The 25861-nt window shown below is 40.5% G+C and overlaps 1 protein-coding gene across 1 annotated transcript in view; it reads right to left on the bottom strand.

Annotated features, from left to right (window-relative positions):
- KLHL29 (kelch like family member 29) overlaps positions 1 to 25861 on the bottom strand; it is a 387740-nt gene that overhangs the window by 305166 nt on the left and 56713 nt on the right. The window contains exon 2 of the mRNA XM_018921262.3: positions 16192 to 16298. The gene's annotated coding sequence lies outside the window, so the exon portion shown is untranslated. The remainder of the gene's footprint in view (positions 1 to 16191; positions 16299 to 25861) is intronic.

Below are 25861 nucleotides of genomic sequence, written 5' to 3'. Positions count from 1 at the left end.
CAAGAAGTTAGAGACTTTTCTAGCTCAGACAATTCTTTGACACAGAGTGATAAAACCCATCCAAACGGCTGAGGATCTGCCCTCAGCCAGCAGTAATTAAAACTAATCATTCACAATTATTTTCATGGGTATGTTCAGAAAGAGACACCGCCAGCTCGCTGACTCCTCAAAGCTGACAGACCTTGAAATAGGCTGTGGTCAGGTACAGCATGTCCCTGGGTTTCAAGCAGTTAAAAACATGCTTTGCATATTGATTCATCCCTCCACCCTCAGTGCTGACAGCCAGAGCCACCCCTGTCCTCCAGCCCAACAGCTGAGCTGGCATCAGTGAGAGGGATTGGTAAGAAAAGTGACTTTTCAAATAAGTACTGCTGTGCCTATCATTACTGCTGCCCTGCTGGAACTCAGTGCCCTGCGAGTGCTAAAGTTTCTTATTCTTGAATCTCAGTGTCTTCTGAACTCAAGATTTTTCCACACATTTGTATTATGTTTTTAATCACTATCTTCTTTCCTTTCAGCTTCACTGGTCACTGTTTATGCTATTCTAAGGTAGAGAGGTTTCTAAGGTACAGAGTAGCCTGAAGGTTATCAGTTTTCATGCCTCAAAAGCTACTGAAGAAATTAAAGAGGTAAAAGAATTAATGAAATTCAACATAAGGCATTAGGACTGTCACTTTCTGGAACACTGTTTACTTATACAAGCAATTTTTATGGGACTGAACATTTACTGTTCATGATAGCAGCCTTGATCAATTCTGCTCCTTTGAAACTTACTGCAGAAACATAAAAGCATCTGTCTTATGTATATAAACCCAAAACGTGTAAGCAGCAAGACCAGGACTGTAACCCATGCAAGGAGGAAGCAATCTCCCACCTAACAGACTGCAGATCCCTCTGTATCAACCTGCATAGCGCTCCTTCCTTCCCAGCAACTGGAATATTGATTTTTACAATATCTACCAGAAAAAAAAGGTTTTCAGCAGATATAGAGAAGGAGGAGCAGGGTAATGGGATTGTCTGCTTCCCACCACATGTGTTCTGTAGTTGGAGCTCAAAGCTGAATTAAAAAAAGAGATGGTGGAAGATCCAACTTCTTACATAAATCAGCTCAGCATGGCTTTCAGTCAGAAGACTTGAAAGGAACAGATATTCTGCCTTTGCTAAAATAGCAAAATTGTCAGATAAATATGCTTGCCTTTTTAACTAGAGTGGTTTTTGTAAGTAGGTATAATGTTGTGCAGGAAACAGGAGCACTGACTGGAGAGTGAAGAGTTATGCAGGCAGGGCTCAGGAAATGTCTCTCTTTGGGAAATTATAAAAGCAAGTAAACAGAGTAGAACAACAGCAGCACTCAAGCTCAAGAGTCTCCCTGGCCATGAGCAACACTACAGCAAGTCTGCAAACATCACCCCTGACTTCATGTTTTATGCAGGGTATTGACTTAATTTTTCCTATATTGTTTATTTACCCCATGCTTCTCTTGTATTGTTCACACCAATCTTTAATCATCACAGTTTCCTAATTTACACTAGATCCTCTTTAAGCCACTTTCCCACTGAAGATGGCATTCAAGGCATAAGGACCCTAACATTTGGGACTACCCTCTCAACCTCCCCTTTCTGCATGAAGAGCCCTGCACTTTCACTTGTAACATAAGACACAATATGAATATTGCCAACTCCCAGACTGGCTCTCACTTCATCCCCTCCTTCCCCAGCCATCAGTATTCTCAGCTCACAAGAGCAGTAGGGATCAGCGTCTCCTCCCAGGCTGCCAGGGAAAGCCCCACCAGCATCCCAGTTTCTCCCCTGCCAGGGCATTTGACTAAAAAGCCTAATTTTGACTTGTGCAAATTTTATATATGTTTATGTATTTTTGCCCCACCTCACAAAATTTTGACATTATCTGGGAGAAAGAAGTCAAAGGTGTGAAGCAGAAAAATAATTAAAAAGGGCGGGAGCCTGATTTCATTATATATTACAAGCACTTATCCCTTTGGAAAGTCAAGACTAAATTAATCACAGCTACAATATTTTACAAGCTTGTACAAACTCAACAGGGACCTTGACTGAACTCAAGAATATCGGGGAAAAGAAAAACAGAGAAAGTGGAGAGGGAACTGTTCAAAGAAGCATGAAGAGCCCCAAAACCCTGGGAAATCAGAAATAGCAGCAGAGAATGGTTTGGGTTGGAAGGGACCTTAAAAGACCACCTAGTTCCAGCCCCTCTCCCCTGGGGGATACCTTCCACTAGACTAGGTTGCTCATAGCCCCAACCAGCCTGCCCTTGAACCCTTCCAGGGAAGGGGCAGCCAGAACCTCTCTTCAGAAAACAGCCAGAGCAGGGAGAGCAGTTGGGTGAGCACACATGCACATGAGGAAGATGCAGCTCCTTGAAATTTCCTGGCTGTTCAACAGAAGAAGACATCCCAGATGAGCAGGCACGGACTCACTCTCCCCACAAGAGAGGTGGAGCAGCTCTGTCTGAGCAGAGATGAAAGCCCTGTATCCTCTTCCAGCAGCCAGACAATCCTGCTAGTAATGGATTAAAGTGATTTAAGTAACTATACATTTAATAGGGTGAAAAGGGCAATGAGTTACATTTTGATTGTTTTAAACTACATATTGCTTTGCAATTCTGCTCCTGTTTTAAATAAAAAAGTAGCACTTTTTGCCAGAGCTGACATGGCATATGAGCAAGGCAAAGAACACAAGAGACAAGTACCATCTTCTATTAGTCAATTGACAGAGAATACAGATGACCTTTCAGACACCAGGACCAGGAGACAGGAGATCTTCACAGAGCAAGGACCACTGTTCTTTAAATACATAAACACAAATGGACATGTTTATACATATAGATATATAAAAACTTCCTACCTTGCTTTAAAATCCAAAATGTTTTCTCAGTACTGCCAATAACAAATAAAGCTCAAATTTCCTTTGGTTGGAGAAAGAAAATCACAACTAAGAAAAACAGACCATGGAAGACCCCAGCAGCAGCAGAGGACACCATTAACTGTTACCTATTGTGATTAGGGAAAAATGCTGGTTTTTATTTTGCAGCCTCTCTTTGCCATTCTTTTCATCCACCTTGAAAAATTATTCCAGGATTTATGTAAATAGGGTCATCTGGGGGTTGCATACTCCTGGCTAAACCTCCCTGGCCCCTCCCATGAGGAAAAAAAAAATCCAAGCAGCAACAAAGAAAAGTTTTCAGTTTTCTGACATTCTCTTCCCCCTTTCCTAACGTAAATTCTGAGCAGTTCCTGTAGAGACTGTTAACACCCACACAACTTTCCAGGTGGGTAAAAGGTAAAAAAACCTCACACCAGTAAATCTACATCAGCAATTTCTTTACCCCTTCTTTGAGAACTAACTCACTGGATATAAGATTTGTTGCTGCCTCATGGACAAACACACACAGAGCCTTTGGCACAAGGCAGAGATGTTTCAGGGCAGTGTGAGGATTTGATGGCTGTCTTAGCTTTCCTTGCACACTGAGCAGTCTGCATAGCCTAACAGCATTAGCTTACTAACAGATATATTAATAGGTGTGGGGGGATGGAAAGGAAGAAAGCCACTAAAACACATTCCACCTACACACCTCACTACTAATCCTAAACTCAGGTAGAAAGCAAATTGCTTCTCCAGGACCAGGAGAAGAAGAAAAGAACAATAAGACTGAAGGGGGGAAAAGCACTTATTTTCATGTCTTTTCTGGAAATATACCAATTGCTGTATTTATCAATTCATGATAAGGAATGAGAAAGCAAAAAAAAAAAAAAAACCAACAAAAAAAAAAACCACAACCACCACACAAAAAACCCAAAAAACAAAAACCAAAAAACAACAGAACGTCTTGCAGTTAGTAATTTCAGAGTGATAAATATAATGTTGGCCTCAGACTACTAGAAGGATTCGATTTAGCTGTAAAACAAGTAGTGCAGTTAACAGTTGCTGTTGTGCTGTTGGGTCTGGTGTTAGGATTAGAAAGCACTGCTAATCACAAGAAATGTAAAAAGATTAAGAGGTGATGGTTGCCAGTAAGGTTTTAAAAGCATGTAAGTGCTGGAATTCATTTTGAGATTAAAATTCCTCAAGTGAAAAAAAAGAAGAAAAGTAAAGGACAGATCATAAACAGCGTAAAAGTAAAGGACAGTTCCACCTGCACTGCCCACAACCCTTTCCCAAGCATTAGGAGAATTAATTGTGGAAAAGTGAAATGCATGCCATGGCTTGTACTGAATGATCCTTGGGCAGCTTTCCTGAGGAGAAGCAAGTATTTCTATTCTGGTATCTATGAATGAACTATGGCAATCTAAAACCTGTTTGAGTTAAGAGATTTTTGCTTACCAAAATCTTGCCTTAACAGCGGAGTCACAATTTTTAAGGGCACGGTAACAGAAATGATGATAGCATTTTGTATCTGCATCCTTTCAGTAGGAAGGATAAGACAACATGCTGATCCCCTAGTTTGCTTCCAGCTTCCATAGATTCACCTCTAAGATCAGTTTATGTTCTTAGTTACCAAGGATAAGCAAAGCTCCCCATATAAAATAATCTTGAGTGTGCAAAAGAAAACTCCCGAGGGGAAAAAAAACCCCAAAAACAAAAAAACCAACCAATCAAAAACAGAAAGGAGAAAAAAAATAGTTTGCAAAGACCTCTAAGTAAACACACACTTTTAATAAAGAAATTTGAATTTTGGATGAAAAGTTTTCCTAAAAAGGCATTTTAAACAGTGCAGACCACAATCTTAGTCAGATTCCCTTATGACAGAGTGGTCTACATCAGCATCAAGTGCAAAGAACATTGCTGGCAGCCTCAGCCACCACCACCTCAAACTGTACAGTCAGAGCACAACACCTCAGAGGAGAACACAGACTTCTGCCAAGCCCACCAGGTTCCCAACAGGCTTGATGGACAGCCAAAAGCTGGCTGGTGGCGAGGCCACCTAAAACTTGCCTCTCTCCCAGAGTGTCCCACATTTATCCAGTGATTCAGAGTAAAATTCAAGTTCTACCAGGACATTCTGTGAGCATTGCCTCTGCATGGATGTGTTTCTCCCTGTGCCTCCAAGGGGCTCAGTTGCTGACTCAGACCAGCCTCTCTCCAGTCATTACTTTACCCTCTGTAAATCTGAACCTTGCTACTCCAAGGGTTGGGGAGCAATACGAAGTAAGATCACTTCATCATTTTCTACACACCTTTCAGTTAAGTGCTCCTGGTGTACCTTCCTGGATTTTCAGACTAAGTCTGCTTTTCCCTTCTGTTGCCCGAAAATGAACATTTTTTCCAGATGCCTGTAGCAGCAGCAGAAATAACCATCTTCCAAGAGTTATAAAACAGCTGTATTTAATAATAGAGGTGAAAGCATTGTGCATGATTTCTGCAGAAGTCTTTTCAGTAGAACAGATAAATTTATTCACTGCATTATGGAACAGTTTGAGAAAACAAGATCATACAATGTACACTGCCTCTATTTAAATTGTTTCATTTCTATTCATGAGTGCTCTGATTAGATACACTGAAAATATCATCAGTAAGAAATAAATAATTCTGCCAAATTAATAGTTGTTGATTTCTTTTACCTGAAAATGTAAGTAGCATCTCATTCACACTAGACAAAGCTACTACAATTTGGATATATCGATCTTGTTGGTTCAAGTCCACACAGCACACAGAGACAGGTGTGCATCTACATTTTCTTAATATCAAGCAACTTCTATAAAATTGTGAGTTCTTTCATGAGTGGAGAAAGGCTAATATGCACATTGCATGGAGAAGCTTAGTAGACAACTGGGTTATTTTTTTTTCCTCTAGCTGTTTTCCCCAAATGGAGGGTTGAGAGAAATAAATTGCTTTAAATGCAGAAAATTGTTTAGAAATGGTTTTTCAAGGAATACAGGTGAATTTTCTGTATCACACAAAATTAATCCAAGCTCAGCAAATGCTCTTTAATTAGAAACACCTTTCTAAAGGAAGCAGCCAGAAGTAACCCTTACAAACATCTTTCCATTAAGGGAGCTACTAACCAACACCAAACCAGCTTCTCCAGGACCGCCCTCCCTCTAACGTATTTTCCTGGAGAAGCACAGAAAGGGGTGGATTTGTGCAAATGGAGCAAAATGTATTATTTAGCAGAAAGATCTGACTAATATTTTCTTAAGGAAAAAAACACAATAAAAACACAGAGTTAATATTTTTCGTTTTAGACTTCGCAGAATGATGAATGCCAAATGTCCTCTCAGCTTATGAACATCTGAGAAAAACCCCTCCACATTTTGAAAAATTTATCCAGTTTGAGTCAACAATGAATTCTTCTTCTAAGAATCAAATATAATTGCTGTAACATTTCAAAAAAATTTAAATGCACAGCTCAGTACCTTAAGAACAGCCTGTTTGCATAGCAGCCAAGTGATACACCTCAGAGAGCTACTGTTAGCTGCTGCAGGGAAGATAAATCAAGAAAATGCTGAGTTGAGGTGCAATTTGACAGTTATTAGCAGAACAGGAGTAATTTGATGAAGGAAAAAAAATCTGACAAAATCTCAGTTCACAGTAACAGATTTTGGAAGCCTATTTGCACATAAATTGGAAAAAATAATTCTTGCATTAGAAACTGATGAAGATGAAACAATACACCCTAAATCCTAACATATTTGAAATTATTTTCTTTGATTCAAAGCCGATAATCCTGTAACAGGCAGTAACTAAACAGGGGCTTTAACAGACTTGCTCTGCATGTTGAAGAGACTGCACAGCCTGATCTTGATCTGGGGCCATTCAGCTATCAGAATAACTGGATTTACTGCCATTCGCACCTTTGTTTTTGCCATTTGAAAGCATCTCCAGCGCGCAGAACACTGAGCTGTGTTTTAAGCATTAGCGGCATAAATATCCCCCAGTGTACCGTATGCTTCACCACTCCTGCCTTCCCGTAAATCAAGCACACAGCCAATCATCTTTTTTATGCTGGACTCTAATGGCAACTCTATTATTCAAAGTCAGGCTGTACAGAGCCATGTCCCACGGGGACATGAAGCAGCTCAGGAGCAGGTTTATGACTGAGCAAGGGAAGATTCAAATCTGCCCATGATCTTCCTACTACAATCCCACCACCTCTTCCCATCTATCTGCATCTTTCAATTTATCTCTTCTGTGTACAAGACTTTTTTTAAAAAAAACTCCTGTAAGCACGAAAAACAAATTAGGAAGCCTTTTCTGCTCTTTAAGAACCACCTCTTTGTGTCCCCATAAATGCTCAGCCTAAATGTTTTTGCTCAAATACTTGTAAGCAGATAAGCTGTTCTTTACTGCATTACAATTAGATGCACAGATTAAGAGATACCTTTCATGTCATTATATCAAACTCTTCTACAAACACAAAGGGATTTTATAGACTGTTGTCTTTTCTGCTTACTACTGAATTCTCACACTCAGCACAAGATGCAGTAAAAGTGAACAATACCTTCCCTGTGTTTACTGTGCCCACCAAGAACCATTAAAAAAACCAAATAAAACAACTTAACTATGATTTCAATAGCACAAACTGTTCTCCCATGAGGTTCTTCTTTTTCCTCTCTCCCTCCACTCGTCTTTCAGTTCATGAAGATAGGGAACATGAAAACTAAATGGATTTATGTGTAAATAATTCATTTTTTCAGGCACATCAAACTAATACCTGAGTTCATCCAAAGGGTTTGCCAGATGTAGCCGATTCTAGTGGTATTTTAAACAGCATTCTGGAGAGCTAGTCACAAAAGGCTGCAAGGAAATGCTGAACAGCTGTGTTGATAGAGTTGTTTTTAAACAACACGTGTTGGAACTCTACCTATCCTTACTGAACACAGCTGACGGGGACACATTCCCAGCCGCCCTGAACTGCCACTGCATTTTGGAGACTCATGTCTGCACAAGACAGGCTTTGTGAGTGGGGTGAGCTCTGGCACATCTTGGGAAGATGAAGAGAATTACAAAGGCTGAGCATCGTTTTCCTGCCAAGTAGCAGGAAAACATGTGGCAATATAAAGCATCTTCAGGAGCATGAGTCCCACAGGGCAGACATTCACACAAGCTGAGCTGATCCTGTGAGCCAAGCTGCCTTAAACCAAGGTCCCACAGGGACTGGGAAGTGAAGTGATGGTGGTAACTCTTCTTCTCTTTAAGCCATGAAGGAAAGTAGAAAGTATTTTGCATATTTTTAAACATCCTAAGTACAAACAATGGATTAATTCTTGCAGGAAGTCCAACAATTAACCTTACTATACTTGCATGTCAAGTCACGTTTCTTGTGCTAAATAAACCATAGCGAACTCCTGCAGCTAAAAAGGGCAAAAAAAAAATCCAGGGACTTGTGTTTTTGTTTTTCTCTTTTAAAAGCCAAAATCTAAACCTTTCCATTCTGCTGGCTTTAATAACACAGATGGTCTCTCCCTGCACATGTTAGAAGAGGAGCCTGCAAAGAGGACCAGGGAAATAGGTCTGGCGCACAACTAAGGTCAGTTCCTCCGATTTACAACAACTTCTCATTGTACAAAGTGAATCAGAAAAACCTGCCAAGAAATACAATTAAATTTCAAACTGTAACAACCATTTTAGTAACAGTGCTTTGCCTGTGCAGGAAATGGTTTCTTAAAGTGAAGAAATCATTTTGCCACGTGGAAACCTTGACCAGGTTAGCAACCCGCTACTGTACCAGAGATTAATTTCTGCAGACAGCTTTGTATCTTCAAATTCACTGAAGGGGAGATTTATTGCAACAAAAACAGAGAAAACAACTGGAGGGATATGTTGCAAGTGGAGCAGGGCAGAAGGAAAACTAACACAGAAAATACAATATTCTTGGATTTGCAGTACAACCATCCCTGATTTCTTCCAACAGAGTTTGTGTTTCCAGTCTAAATTAACATGGCAACTACTTAGGGTTATATCCCACAGAGGTAAGATTTGGTGAAGAGTAAAGTTTTGCAGAATGTTATTTAGATGAGTTTCCTTACAATAGCTCAAAATAACTTTAAGAATTATGATCTTAATGACATGCTTACCCTTGAGGGGAAATTTTGAGCCCTTCAGCAGAAAGCAAACTCACTGCAAGCAAGATTTTAATAGCTCTGAGTTACTGTTTATGCAGTAGAAGCCCTCTTTAAATCAAGTATGTTTAAAATTGTCCTTGTTCTGAAGTTGCCTGTTCTGGGCACCCCATCACAAATTTATGTCTTCATGCTTTGGAGGGCAGTTATGCCCAGAGACCCACACAAGATGTCTGTGAGCATTACAGACTCTTCCACCCAGCTAATCTTCCCGCATCACATAGAAAAATTAAATGTTTCATAGTCCCTGCATATGGAAGCCACTCTAAACCCAAATATGCAACATTTTCTGTCTGTAAGGTACATATAAAACACATGTGTGATGAGGAAACGTACACTGATTGATTATGACAAAGAACCACCACAAAGCAGTCCATCATCATAATGAAACGCTTACAGTAATCCCTCTCCAATTATAGTCGTGATCTTTGGTGACGTGAAAAACAGTATTTATTCCCTATTTCAAAACTAAGAACACTTGCTGCAATCTCTTGTTTGGAAGTTCAGAACTGAAATTGTTCTCACTCTAGCCCAGCTGACAGCATTAGCTGCGGAGAAGCTTGCTTCCAGTAGAAGTGGAATGTAAAAACAAAGTTGCTGTGACCTTAACAATAATCCTGTTTGCATATTACAATACATTTTCCTACAATAACAAGGCAAAGTCCCTGGTGTTCCGGTCAGAAAAAGTCATCTTCCAGTAAAAGCACACTGTGATCAATAACATTTTCTTAATATATTATATTATCTCCCACTGAAACACTTTTTCACTTGGCATTTCAGGCTGCCGAGTAGGGGAAATTCATGACAAAACTAAGATTGTAAATGAGATACTGCAAATTAATTCCATCCAAGAGCAATCTTTTAATTCGTGAGCAATTTGACAAGCCAGTGTTGTCTGACTTCAGCAGAAGCTTTCTCAGCTTTCAAATACACATGAAACAGAAGAATCTGCTGCACTACCATACCCAACTTCACTTCAGCCTGCATAATTTTGTCTTAAAATACACTAGACTTTCAACAGCCAACTCTGAGACCAGAATTAGTGGGGCACACTTCAAATATTAGTTTAGAAAATACACTGAGAAGTCTGCCACATCAATCCTGTGCAATTCTGTTTTTAAATTACAGCCCATGGCACGGCACAGGAATTCTGCACTTCCTTAGAGGATTTGCCACAAACTCTACTGCAACGCAGTCCAGAAAAGGCCCAAGTGATCACAATGCCAGGTGAAGGATCTCAATATGGCAAAGTTCAAAGACAGCTTTGTCACATGGGCATTATAGTAAAGTGCTCCTCCATCTGCACATCTGAACTCCCTCTTGCTGTGATGAATAGCAGCTTTATTGCCCCCTTGGAGTTACTGTCCTCCTGCAGGCAGAAAAGGGTGACCTGGTGGCACACAGCCAGGAGCAGAGCCCATCATGATTTTAGCAATAGCAGTTGTGGATTTACTGAGAGCAACTGGTGTTTGGCGTGGTCCAGGAAGGTGTGATCCCACAAGAAGGCTGGGCTGTGTGCAGGATACTGGGATATTGTCAGTAGGATTACTTACAGGCACCTGATCTCGGCACGATTAGGTGAAGAATCACTGCTCTATTAATATTTCAGCATAAGGAATAAGGGGCAGGCAGCTGTTGAATATTGATGCCGTAGCAATGCTTTCTGTATGAATTCTCTAGCAGGCACATGTAAAGGCTGCACCATTACCCCAAAGAGTTTACCATCCAAAACCCCAATTAAAGAGATACTTTAGCATGTACCCTGTTTTAAGCTCACAGGGCAGGCTCACTGATTAATTGTATTCTTACAGTGAAGGATGTGCTCCATTTTTTTATTAACTCAAGACTCATGTTGAAAACAACATAAAAGGAGTAGGAGAAAACAGATGAAAATTTAATTTACATCTGCAAATCCCAACACATCATGAGATCAGAAACATGTAAAGGGCCAAACAACTCATCTACCCAAGAAGTCATTCATAAAAGATAAACATCCTTTTTAAAAGTGGAGGGAATTCATGCAGGGAAGATGCACAGTACTCAAGTATAAAATAATTCCAAAAAGCTTCACGTACATTACTGAGGAAGAGGAAGCAAAATTGGTGCCACTGATAAGAAGTAGCACAGACGACATTTTAAGCAAACTAGACAGGAAGGACAAAATAATCAGGATTTTGAAGGACAGGACTACGTTTATGCAGGTTCCTGGTTGTGGAGTTTTGTGGGGGTTTTTAATTTTTTTTTTAAAACAAAATAAATTAGGCAGAAAATCTTCATATAAATGAGTACTTATAAAAGAGCCTTTCTAGGTGAATCATTTCTTTTACGATTAATAAAATCTGCAATCAGAGCAACAACATTCTGATGACTTTTTGCCATTTGCAATTATCGCTCATCCCAGCACCAAAAAGCTCATTATTATTGAAGCTGACAGAAAGAATACTTAACTGCTTTTATAAAAGAACTTACTTTTTAAAAGAATCAAGTTTCTAAGCTTTCTACTTCCAAATCTTCTGTGTGAAAAAAGGCTATCCTAACAACCCCCGTGTGCGTCACCTTTGATTTCCAACACCTCATTTGGATAAAAGCATCCAATTTGTACAGTAACACAATGCATTACAGAATAACACTTCTTAGGTTTAAAAGCAGCCTACAAAGAGTATAGAGTTAACATAAATCTGTACAAGTACAAACATATAGTTTATACCATAAAAATACATATTTTAACCTTCTTTATAGCAGTTTTCTTCTAAGTAACTAAAACCATTTAAGATACTGTAGGACTTGTAGCATTCCTACAATTCCTGTGAATAAGAGTGCATAATCTCTATTTTAAAGGCATGGAAGTTGAGGCACAGCTATTACTAAGACAGCTGTGGAAGAGACAGCAATGGGAACCATCTCCAACTCCAAGCTCTGTGATGAAATACATGTCTATTTGACATGTATTATCTATAGGCAGAAATAAACACAGATATTTTTGTTTTGGCATCTAAAGAAATGTTAAGAATGGGTCTTGTCTGTGCCTGCCTCACTCCATCCTTGCTCCCTGACATAAAGCACAGTAAAATCAGAGTCCTCTTAAAAAAAAGGAAAACAAAAAACCCACCAAAACCACAAAAAACCCACAACAAAAAAAAACCCAAATAACACCCCAAACCCCAACACACATGCTGTTAAATGGATGCAAAGTCAGAAAATACTGCCTGATTCATAGGTGCTTGGGAAGCACTGATTTGAGCTTTTTACAATCATACATCTCCAGTTTGTCATGATTTAGTGGATGGTTAGAGGTGCGGAGCGTGTGGTGAGCCAGAATCTTCCTGGGATGTGCAGTAAGACAGGACACAGGTGCAAGCTGCATCAAGGGAAAATCTGGTAAGGGATAAGGAAGAAGAACTGAGAGCAGGTGCTTAAGCAGCAGAATGGCTGTGTGGGGAGGCTGCAGAGCCCTCATCCTCAAGGGTAATAAAGGACTTGCTTGGACATGGACTCAGCCCTCCACGACCTCCCTGCCTCTGCAGTTTGCCTGATTTGAGCAGGAGCTTGGACAAGATAATCCCTCCAAGGTCATTCCCAAACTGAATTGTTCTTTGAACACCATCCCTAAGACAAGTGAGGTTTCTGTTTGGTTTCTCTGCTGCATCCCAAATTCACCCAAGAAGTGTGACCCTGGATTTCTGCAACTAACTTTTTTTACTTTATTTGGCTTGTTCCTTCTTCTGAAAGGGATAAAATGGAACAAATCCAAATCTTTGCTTTCACCCACTTGAAAGCTGTGAAAAATGAAAAGCAAAACACAATCACTGTGCTCAAGCTCCTAAATACACATGGTCATCTGAGGTCTCACTTAGAGTTTACTCACCTTCCTGACCTCTCCTCCTAAGAAATACTCCAAAAAATAATCAGTCTGCTGTGCAGGGAGACAGTTATTAAAATAACTTCATCACCAAAACAGCTTTCAACATAATTTCAAATTCCTCCCCACCACCCGCGCTATTGTAAGAGAAGCTGCATATGGTGAAAATTAATTCAGTTTGAACCAGAAAACACTGGGGTTAAGTACTTCTTCAACTGGAATACAAAAACTGCAACCACACATGACTGTCAGGATATACAGGGCTACAGTCAACTTGCAGAAATACTATTTATATCCTTCAGAAAAATTGAGTTAAAAGGCTTTTTAAGGGGAACAGCTGAGCTAGGACTATCCAAAAATGGGTGAGACAGACAAGTGTGCAACTCCTACGTGCAGCTCACTACCAGAAAGAGAAAGTGGGAGTCCATCCTGTAGCTCGCAGCCTTTTCAAACAATTTCTCTCATGCAACGGAAGCCTTCAAGAGGAAGCCTGGACACAGCTGGTTTCTCATTTCCAAATTACTAGTTTTTAATTCTTTTGTTGCATATATGTTATATAACCAGATCACAGCCACCGTGGCAGAAACGCCCATGGGCATCCCACAGCCCAACAGAATCACTTTGCAGTAACTGGATATTCAGCCTAAGATTATCCCAGACATTTCATACTGATGTGACTAGGCAATGTGGCAACTTATCACAAGCCAGATTTACTAGACATTCCCCACCACAGAAAGTGAATTAAACTGTCACTCACCACCGTATGAGCTGCACTAGTGTAACTACTTCTTCATGAGCTGAACAACACTTCTCTGAATTAAAACCAACACACTTTCTTGCAAGTCTTTATCCTCCTTTCTGCACATTTTCTTTTCCTTTCCACTTCTCTTATTTTCTGCTCAATTTTTTTCCCCATGACTTAGTATGTTTAACCCTCTTTGCTCCACTTGCACTCCAGTGCAGTCTTTTGTTCTCCTTGGCAGATATAAACAGAGGGATTTGCACAGGAGCTCCAGCCATCCTGGCCAAATTAATAATGATGAACTCAGCACTGGACTACTGCTGTAGTGGTCCCTTGGTCCTTCCCCTAGGGACACCAAAGCTTCCAGGAGCAGGGGATTACATCTCCTTTCCCCAAGAATCATCTGATCATCATGTCAAGCTAAGGCTGAGACTGCATTCCTGAGTGTTGAATACCTCCCAACATACATGCTCTACTAAAATACAGAAAAAGCAGATGCATTACTCATCAAAAGGGCTACCAAATAAAGAAAAAGAGCAAAACATCTGATTTAACCACCACTACAATTACAGTTGTTGGCATCTGCAATTTGTAGCATTACATACATGCACGCAGGGACTAACATAAAGAAGGAATCTAAAGTAAGTCTTGTTCATAACTCAGACTTGATTTTCTGCAAGTTTCATACACATTATTATTATATACACTATTTATGGTTGTGTACAGCAAAAAGGATTAAATACACTCTCTCAGTACAGAAAAAAGGATTAAATACACTCTCTCATGCACACTTATACACACCCAAGCACACACACAATTTCTGATCTATTGTGAATATACTAATGACAAGCATTGAAAAAGAATTTTAAATTATCAAAGCTACATGGAGAGCTTTAAGCTAGCTGCTCATGGAAATAAACTAATTTCCAAGAGTGTTTCACTATTTCCAAAGTGTACCTCATGCACATTTATGGGAAGAGGTTGCCAGAAACATTGTGATGAAGGTGCACTGGGGATACTGAGGTGTTCAATAAGGAATCTTGTGAAGAAAGAGCAAATGCTGGAAGTAAGGAATGCATGACAGGGTATGAGAAAGATTAAACAAACTGCAAATATGAAAAATAATATGGGACTTAGTGGTCTTGACAGAGAGCAGGTACAATATGAGCCAGCAACACGCCCTTGGAACACACCCATGTGTGTCCATTCTGAGCTGTGCCAGTGAGAGCACAGCCAGCAGGCCCAGGGAAGCAATCCTTCTCCTTCCTGTAGGATTTGTGAGCCCTCCAGAGCAAGAAGGCTTTGACATTCTGGAGAAAATCCAGTGGAGCATGGTGGTGTCTACAACAGAGATCTCAGATCTCACTGTGTTTTCTGATTCCCCAAAGGGAAGGTACAAAGAGAACAGAGTGAGCCAATTCTAAAAAGGGCAGTGATGTGACAAGAACAAAGAAACAGCAACAGTGAAAATTCAGGTTACAAATGAAGAAAATATCCTTCATGAGGTGGTGAAATATAGTAACAGGGGTCTAACAAGGTTTTGTAGTCTGCATCATTAGAGAATGCAAAACCCAATTGTATATGGTCCCCAGCAACCTGCTTTAAAAGTGACGTTGCTCTGAGCAGGAGGCTGGACTAGACAACTGCACAGGTGTTTCCCAGCCTGAATTATCCCAAAAAATTACATATCTGGATGGAAGAAAGCAGAAAGCTGGTCAAAGCAGGCTAAGAGGACAGGAAACAGCATAAAGGCACAGGATTATCTCCATAATAAAAAAACAGAGAAGTGCAAAAGGAAGCTAGAAAAAGGAATAAGCAAGAAAAATAATAGCAGAAAGGATCAAGACTGAGGAAGAAGCAAAAAAAAGAAGAAAAATCAAATCTCTGTTCACAAAATTGAACTTTCCTCTCATAGGCAGGAGGTGAAAAATTCCACAAGAGTCATTCAACAATGAAGTCAAGTATTTAAGTTTCTACGGTAATGTGCATAGTAGAGTTGGGTAAGAGAAGGAATCAGTTTTCTTTTCCCTTCCCATGCCCCTAAGAAACCAACTAACCTTTAATCTCCCTTTTCCAAATATTTGAACTCAAATCTTGCAAATTTCAGAGATATTTTAACTATGTACATTATGAAGAATTTTTCATTTGTAATATAAAAATACATGCACTTTTATCAGCTTAAAACTCAAAGTTCACTACACCCAAATAAGCCTCTTAAAGCTTTTAACAGTTTTGTAAGACAAAGCCCCATGAGTCTAGGCCTATACACACAAAAAACTTCGCTCTCTCTTGGAGCTACACCACCAAATTAAAATACTCTTGATCAGGTTTACAGCCTTAGCACTTATCATAGTACAATAATTTTTTGCATGTGCCGCAATAGGGACTTGCTGCAGCCACTGAAAGGGAGAGCAATGCCCAAATTGTGTTTGTGTAACAAAGGAAGAGACCAGGAAAGAAAAGCCACCAAAAAAAAAGAGACATCTGCACACTTACCCTGTGATATCCACAATCTGTATCAAAATCAGCCTCAGGTGTAACAGTCAGTAAACAGGACAGCAAACCCTTGCATTTAGCAGAAGATTTCTGGGAAGCCAGATTACCTAGAAAGAGTTGAAAAGAGTTACTTTAACACACAAAGATGAAATCACCTGTGTGTAATGAGAATAGGATTCAAATAAATCACAGCATCAGACTAAAAAAAAAAAGAAAAAAGCTGCTCAATGGGAGACCACCATGATCAGAATAGAGAACTTAAAACCCAGAAGGCGACAGAAATTTGTTCCAAAGCACAGAGAGTCAGATGCTGGTAGGCACTCAGGGTTTAGCAAAGAACATCTAATACCCAAGATAACATGGTGTTAACCCTCTAATCAAGGATGTGGAGGAGACCAGAAAGATCATGATATTTTGCTTAATTAGTTGCTATCAAAGAGAGGATGAGTTCAAGCACTTGCAAAAACAAGGCAATCTAAGACTATTTAAAAGTTTAATAGTATTCTAGAGTCTTTGGTAACACAGAGTTTGCCCATGAAATCAAAATAATCCCTGGAGATAAATTTAAAGGAATATATCTCATTTTAATGCACAGAGTAAAATGACTATTCATTAAAGCAAAGCAGTTTTATCCCTACAGTCTCCATCTCAGATGCAATACATATTGAAGTAATCTTTATGACAGGAAGTGGCATGTAATCCTGCAAGAATGAACTGCTGTTGTTATCTGCAAATCAATACAATTTTTTTTTAAGTGGATATAACTGTGCCTATTGATTTCACGTTTTTGCCCTAGAGTTTTAGTTTCTACCAAGAACATTCTTACAATGACAAGATTGCTGCATACATGTAATTGAGTTGATACAATCTGAATGTGAAGTTTACAGTGCACTTCCCTCCACAATGCAACTGGGGCTTCCGTCCCATTGTCTCAGCTTAAGTCTTTTTCCTTTTATATAAAACTTTATTTATTCATCATAATTTTGAAGTGGTAGAGTAACACTTTACTAATCCAACCTGCTAGCTCTGGAAACTTTAGCACACAAAACATACCCTTGGAAGTTATCTCCCTACCCTGCTAGGATATTATTTCAGAATATATGCATGACTTTTGCTATGTTTAAATAGCCTGACCAAATAATTTCCCTTGTGAAAGCCTAAAACTGGTTCAGTGCTGAATATTTACAGCTCAAAGAGGTATGTGAAGGTGAGGATGGTAAGGGTACAAGCACACAGAAAAACTGAATGACTTATCCAAGGTCACTTTGTAGATCAGTCAGGCAATGAGCTCCATTAAGAGTTTAATAAAACTGCTAAATTCCTACTATATTTCTGCAAATGAAGCATACAGCAACTTTGGCTTGACTAGCTGACCAAATGGCTCATGCTGCAAATGAATGATCTGTAATAAGAGCTGGCTGAGAGGCACAACGCACCATCAGCCTGAGAAACGAGGGAAAAAAGATCAAACCACTAAAAAAAACTTTAAAAGCATGGGCCAAAGGAATGACATCCCAAATCAGGTTAGGAAAGCTGAAGTGCTGATAGAACCAAACCTGGCCAAGGATGTCAAGGGCAACACCAAGTGCTTCTATAGGTACTTTGTGACAACAGGGAAGACTGGTGAAAATGCTGGCCCTCTCCAGAAGGAAATGGGAAACCCAGTTACTTGGGATGTGGAGAACATTAAGATACTCAATGACTTTTTGGTCCCAGTCTTCAGTCACAGGTGCTCCACCCACACTGCCCGAGCTGCAGGCAGGGACTGGGGAAACGAAGAACCGCCCACTAGGAGAGAAGACCAGAGCCAAGATCATCTATGGACCTGAAGGTGTTCAAGGCCACCTTTGAGTGGAAGGAACTTTTAAAGTCAAATAGCACCAAGCAGAAAAAACTCTGTGCTGTCTAACCACTAGCCAGCTGCAGGTTAGTTTCCTAAAAACATAAGAAGATGGAAGAGGAAGCACATGAAAGGCTGGTGAGAGTGTGGAAATGTAAATAACATTATCCCTCATCATTACCATTCAGTCCATCAAACAGAGCTCCATGCTTTTCCTGAGCCTGTCTTCTTTACAGATCTAGGCTCATTTTGGAGCTAAGGCTTTTCTAATAGCTGGTCTACTTATTTATTTAACACTACCTGAATACATTGTTGTGACTTTGTAATTTAGTATTTCTGATTTTCATAAGATAATGAAGGAATATACCATGGACTACCTAAAAATGCTGAAACAAAAAGGGAATATTTTCTTTGTTTTGCTTTTAATTTGCTGAAAAAATGCACTGTTTTCATGAGGCAGTTTATGGAAAGAAGAAAGGGGAAATTACTCAAGGGAGTAATTTCTGTTTTGCATAGTGACTCATCATATCATAGTTACCCCATCATCTCCAAGGGCAACACTAGGCCAGAGCAACTCTGAAAGATCTCCTTAGGGAACCACACAGTTCTCAAAGCCATCTCAGAACTCTTGTTCCAGAACTTCACAGAATGGGAAAAAAACATTTGAGACTAATAAAACTAAAATTGGTTTCAGATAGGGAAGAAGCCTGAGTAACCAATGACAGTTTTACATGAAGGAAACCTTTTTCTCTCTGACCTCAATAATGAAAGACATGAAGAATATTTACAAAGCACATGGCAGGCTCTAGATAGCAGTGTGATATAGAAAGGCAAAAGACAACTCACAGCTGGATATGGGACATCTGAAGAAAGAAGAATCAGAAGAAAATGAAGGAACAAGAAAAGCAATTACCTGTCACCATGAAAATGGTACACAAAGTTGGGCCAAAGTTCAAAATCTGTTTGCTTACTCTTGGACATACAATTCCAGAGAAGTGTAAAAAACCACTTGGGGAAATACAAAGACACACTTAATGGTCTTTAACATACTGCAACTTACATGATTTACTAGCATTTGGGTGAGTTTTCTTTCCCCTGCTTTAGAAAATCTTGGCTGCTTATAGGAAAGGATTTTAAGCTTACCAGAATTTTACTGCAGTTACCATTGTGGGAGAGCAACACCTGCCAGGCAGTTCTGAACCACTAAAATAAAATATTGAAACTGGAAAAGGTAGAAACACAGCAAGGAGTTTTAACAGCAAACCCAGGTTGTCTCTCATCATAGTGTACTGCCCTGCACAGAGGTAAAACCTGCACTCCCTGAATTAATTCTCATGAAGCTGAAGGTGCCTTACAGGCAGGCTTATCTCTCCTTTGGGAGCCTAACTACTGCAAAATAGACAGGTTAAGGATTCTGTCCTGTGCCTATGCTTCTAAATTAAGTGACTTTAAGCAACTAGAGCTAAAACTATCTACTTTAGATACTACATCTCCTCCTTCCTGAAGGAGAGAGCTCTTTATTCAGGTTTAATCAGCTGCAGGCCATGGTATGAAAAGTTGGTATCAGCTCACCTCTCATCAACACAAGTATCTTCACAAAGAAATGGAATAATCAGAAGTGCCTTTGGCATGAAAGACCAGGTCAGTGAGAAGTAGGATCTTTCAGAGAGAGGAGCTGTATCAGACGGACTCCCCTCTACAGTTCTGGGTTGGCCAAAGAAGAGTTTAGCTACACCAGCAAACAATGAGATATGGTAGCAGCACAAGCAGCAAGCAGAAAGCTCAGCTTTAAATAGTAAATTAGAAAAGAAGCATCCAAAAGAGAAAAGAGGATGAGGGAGATGATGATTTCATACAGTGTCAAGCCAAAACCACAATTTTCTTATGCAGCAATGCACTGTTTCAGAGCTTCTATGTAACAGACCAAGTATCCAAAAGCCATACAGCAGATCTGAAAAACGGCAAGGAGCAGGCAGCAACATTTGGCAACTCAGTACTGCAAGGAGGGACTCATTGTTCCAGAGCCTCCCTGAATAAGAAATCACTTTCCCTGAATCAGAGATCACTTAACAGCAGAGCTGCACAACATGGACCTCAGTGAGGACGCAACGCTCCATGCAGTGCCTTCCCACGTCTCACCTGTGGCTGAAAAAAGCATTTGGACATGGATGAAGCCAAAGATGTGGACATAGTTATTGTAGGGTAATTAGCCAGAAAAAGTTTAACACAAAAATATTCTTTGAAAGCCTGCCTGTGCAGACAAGCTATAAATCAACTCTGAAGCACAAAGTGCTTTTAAAATGCCCTTTACAAGATGCTCTGACCTGCAAACAACCTCTCTTAAGTCAGGTACCACAGCCTGGGGCAGGGGCTGAAGAAAAGGAATGAAATAGCAGACACAGACACTCTGTGCAAATAAACAAGGCAAAGGAAAGCAAATCAGAGGGAGGGGGGAAAACCAACTCCAACATAAAGTATGAGCACTTGCTAGGCAGGTTAAGTGGCAGCTTTACAGGCAGCAGAAGGGTGCTATAGGCAGTGTTATCTGCCAAATCACACCAGTCACTGCAAAGAGCTGAGCTCAGCACAGCTGGGAAGTTGCATGGACAGAGGAGGTAAGGACAGACCGACACACCCAAAGGTGTCAGTGCTGCCAGGCTGGGGACAACTTTGTACTGCTATCTTTATCTGTTATCTTTAGCATGTTTACCATGAAAAGCTCTATAATGCCTGGCAACCTGTTGTCCTACTGCTGTCAGAAGCCAAGCAAGTGGTCTGAGAAGGGAGTAATTACAGATGCCACAAGAGGCTCTGAAGTTCGCCAGAGCTGCACTCAAGAGTTGCAGGCTGGGATAAAAAAAATAAAACACAGGGCTGGAAATGAAGGATGCATCCATTTTCACAGTCCCACCTGACTTTATGGAAAGGAGTGACTGCTCTGCACCATGATGTCTGCAGAATACTATTGTTATGTTTACCCTAATATATTATTTATTACAGAATTTACAGCTCTCTCTTTTCCCCAACTGACAACCAGCCAACTACTAATTTTCAAGCTAAAATGCTGTGAGGTCTGCAGATCCCAGGGCATTTGCAAGCCATAAGGATTCTGAAATGTTTGGGAAAAGCCTGGCAATGCTGCCAGTCCTCACTAAAGTCCAAAGAATTTAAGCCACAGCCACCTAAACTAAGGAACTACCTGAGAAAAAATGACTAGAGAAGGATGCTTGCACACAAATAATGTTCAAATATTTATAGAAAACTTTTTAGCAGCAACAAATGAGAGCATCACTGTACCATCAGCTCTGGGTTTGAAATGATAATTGCTAGACACCTAAGGCTACTTGGTATGTTTTACTGAGTTTCTTGCAATCCCACTGATCTCTCTGAAAACAGGCTGGGAACTATGAACATCTCTTCATCCAAGATTGAGACACACAGCAACCCCTGAGGTCACTCTGTGCAATAGTTGAAGCCCCCCAAACTCAAATGCTAGCCTGTGTTTTAAAGGGTTAATAAGTGGAAAAGAAAGGGAGAATAATATTCACTCAGTATTCCCCTGTTCCATAACATTGACAAATTAACTCCTCCTGTGACATCACATAACTTTTGAGAAAACATTTGTGGTTTAAAACTGGCTGTTGAGTTTGTATTCCTGCCTGGATAATCACTTCTTTAAGAGGAAGTATACATCAGTAATATTCACGGGGAGCTTCATAAGAGCTTGGCAAACAGTTCTGACAAAAAAACCTCAAACATAAGAATTACTCATAAAATGCTACATCAACAACTCTTCTGGATTATGCTCCTTTTTAAAGGGGAAAAACAAAGATGTCACTTCGAAGTTTAAATGGAAACAGTGAAATATGCCATTAAAAATACCACATCATAAAGAAAGCTATTTTTGCAAACTCAAATGCAATGAGCAATTATGACAAAGTTTGCCAAGATTATTTACAGACACCTTTTCATTTGAAAAATGCTTTCAAAACACTAAAATATGTACAGATATTACAGGTTCGTAATGAGTTTCCAGACCTAGAAGATCAGCTAGCTAGCATTAATAGTCTGTCAAGCCCCATCTTTTTTGTTTTTTAAATGGCCTTTAGTTGATACTGCAAATGAAGTTAAAGCATACACACCAAACCAACTGAACAAAATTCCAGAAAGAAATGCAGACAGGCACTTTAGGAGCCCATTCCTAGAGCATGTAATTCACTATTCCTCCCCAAAACTACGTTAAACATAGACTTGCTTTATCCAGATGACATTAAGTTCTGTGGTATGCTGTAGTTAAGACTCAAAATTAGATCACTCATAGGATGCAAGTAAAAACTTCTCATTCCCAGTTTATTTACTTTTTAACTCCCATTAAAACCTCAAAAAATCTGCTGATATGTATGGGCTTCAAAAAAGGATATGTAATATATTCCCATGCAAAAATAAAGCACTAAAAAGATTGTTTATTCAAAAATTATGGAGTTCTAACAGATTATAAATGTTCAGTTAAAAATTCTTAACCCTAATAGTGAGGGTTCCTGAACAACAAATACATACAATCTAGTGAAAAAGTAGACTGCCCTGAAGTAGAGTCAACTTCACAATTCATTGTAGTCCACAGGATTTGCTGGAGATTGGATGATGAAGGTCAAAGAATCACAGAATTGTTTGGGTAGATGAAACCTTAAAAATCACCTTGCCACACCCCTGCCATGGGCAGGGACACCTTCCAGTAGACCAGACTGCTCAGAGCCCCATCCAGCCTGGCCTTGAACACTCCCAGGGATGGGGCAGCCACAGCTTCTCTGGGCAGCCTCTGCCAGTGTCCCACCATCCTCACAGCAAAAAATTTCTTTCTAACACTTAATCCCAATCTGCTCTTGCAGTTTAAAACCCTTGTCCTATCACTGCATGTCCTTGTAGGAAGTCTCTCTCCAGCTTTTTTCTGCTGCCTTCAGTACGTAAAAGGGGGCCTACAAGGTCTCGCTGGAACTTTCTCTTCTCCAGGCTAAACAACCCCAACTCTCTTAGTCTTTCTTCACAGAAGAGATTTTCTAGCCCTCTGATCATCTTCATGGCCCATGAAGATGATCCTTGGTGACTTTGCAAGTGCACATTGTTGGGTCCTGTCCAGCCTCTCATCCACAAGCATTCCCAACTCCTTCTCCTCAGGGCTGCTCTCAAATCCATTCACTGCCCAGACTGTTTTTGTGCTTGGGATGACCCTGATATCCAGGGTCATCCCAAGGACCTTGCACATGGCCTTGCTGAACTTCATGAGGTTCCCACAGTCCCACCTCTCAAGCCTGTCCAGGGCCCTCAGGATAGCATCCCTTCCCTCCAGCATGTCACCTGCACCACACAGCTCAGTGTCACCAGCAAACCTGCTGAGGGTACCTCAGTCCCACTGTCCATGTTGCCAACAAAGATGCAAAACAGTGCCAGTCCCAAAACTGACCCCTGAGGAATTCAGCTCATCACCGCTCTCCATGCAGACGCTAACGCGCTGACCCCAGCTCTGAGTGCAACCAACCAGCCAACTTTTAATCCATCAAGTGGTCCAGCCATCAAATCCATGTCTCCACAGTTTAGAGGCAGAAAATTTACATGGAACAGCATCAAATGCTTTGCACAAGTCCAGGTAGATTACATCAGTTGTGCTTCCCTTGTCCACCAACATTCTTAACCCCATCACAGAAGGTCACCAGATTTGTCAGGCATGACTTGCCCTCAGTGAAGTCATGCTGTCACCAGTCATCTCGTGATTTTCCACATGCCTTAGCATAGTTTCCAGGAGAATCTGCTCCATGACCTTGCCAGGCACTGAGATAAGACTGACTGGTTAATAGTTCCCCATGTCCTCCTTTTCAATGAGAGGTATTTTCCAGTCAGTGGGAGCTTCATGATACTGACACAACTTATCAAACATGACGGATAATAGTTTAGTAATGTCATCCACCAGTTCCCTAAGAACCCATAGACACATTTCATCAGGTCTCATGGACTTGTGCCCCTGCAGCTTCCTTAGATGTTCTCAAACTCATTATCTCCTATAGCAGGTGGTTCTTAATTTTCCCAATCACTGCCTTTTCCTTCTGCAACTCAGGCAGTTGGGTTGGAACACCTGTCAGCGAAGACCAAGGCAGAAAAATTACCTGTCCCTGCCCTCCCTTTAATCCTGTCCCATAAGCTCTCAGTCAGCTTCTCATCAACCCCCAGGCAGAACTCCATGCACTCCAGCTGGCCACTAACACTTCCTCCTCATTTCCACCTCCTGCACTTTATGAAGAACCTACATCCTTCTATTCCAACATTTCAGTCACAGGAACCATCCTGGCATGTCTCCACCAGGCCAGTAAGATCACAGCCTCTGACTCTTCTTGTTGATTCCCAGCTTCTGCACAGTGGCATTAAGCTGAGCACCTGAGGAAGTTGGCTTGGATTCAGGTACTCTCCTGAAGATCTGCAATTCCCTCTCCAGGCTCTGGGCATCTCCTGCTGGCACTGCCATCAAACTGATAGGAGTGGGATGGACTGAGGTTCCCCTCCACTGGCAACTTTAGTTTAAAACCCTCTAAACTTTTAGTTTAAAGGTAGCAGGCAAGGAAGTACATTTGTTGAAGTATCTTTTATTTCTTTGTTGAAGTAAAGACCAGCAAAGATACCTTCTTCTGAAATAGCTTGAAGGCATTGAGATTAAAAGACTCAAAGTTTTAGGACAGCTTGACTAACATATTTTCTCAATGTCAATGCTTCACTGAAGCAGCTGGAGAGACTCACATTAAAAGCACTGAAACATCTGAGACTGAGAAGACCTCAACTTATTTGACACCATGAACTGACTTTCTGCAGTTCAATGTCTTTTCCAGATATTTGTCAAAAGCCAACAGAAGCAGAACAAAACCTGTTGGTTTGCTATTTCCTGATGGGTTTTTTTTCAAAGCCCTACTGTTCTAGTAACACTCTCAGAGACTGCTGGGGAGTCAGGTAACATAACCAACTGCAGGTGATGTAAGAGCAGCCAGATCCTGCCTTTTGTAGTGTTGGAGAAATGCTATGAGGCAGCTGGAGAGCAGCAGGATAGGATCAGGCTACTGCAAAAAAAGTCAGGATGGTGGCAAAGTAAGGACTTGGCTCTTCAGAGTCTTTGTGTCCCTCCTTGAAGCTGAAGCCTTGCACAATGCCAAGAAACCAAGCAGGAACTGCACTTGGTTCATGATGTACTAGAGACATGAGGGATGATGACAGCTCATTCTGTTGGGTCTGATGCTACAAAAAGGGAAGGGAGAGCACAGCACCATAGCTTGGAAACAACAGCCTGCGCTCAAAAGGGCAAAAGCAACCATTTCTCTTACAATGTGAATTAACACTGCCATACAGCAGGAGAATGCAGCATAATACGCAAATAAGACTCTGAGAACCGGACCAGAACAGGGAAAACCATATCCTCTTCACAAGGGCCAGCATACTTTTAACAGACTGCATAATCACAGCAGTCCTTTTTTGACTTCAGGCTGATTCTCTTGCGCATTATAAGGCACATGACTTAATTTGTTGCTTTTTTAAGGAAGAAAAAAACCCCAAACTGTAATAGTTAGCAAAGTTCTAGTGAGGCCTTCTGGAGATGGCAAAAGATTTTAGTGATTATTTATTCTGGCTGTCAAAACCTAGTTTGGTTTGGGTTTTTTTCATTATTTATTTTGAATTTTCTTGGCTTTCATTTCTAGACAAGGAATCTTGCTATATTTTTGTTAAAGAAACTGAAGACTCTTCCTTTCTTAAATTTCCCCAAATAGAAAAGCTAATAAATTCTTTCTTTCTTTCTCTTGG

Source organism: Serinus canaria, chromosome 3 (assembly GCF_022539315.1).
Source record: "Serinus canaria isolate serCan28SL12 chromosome 3, serCan2020, whole genome shotgun sequence".
Classification (NCBI taxonomy): Eukaryota; Metazoa; Chordata; class Aves; order Passeriformes; family Fringillidae; genus Serinus; species Serinus canaria.
Note: the sequence above shows the minus strand (reverse complement) of the source record. Positions and strands in the feature narration are given on the sequence as shown.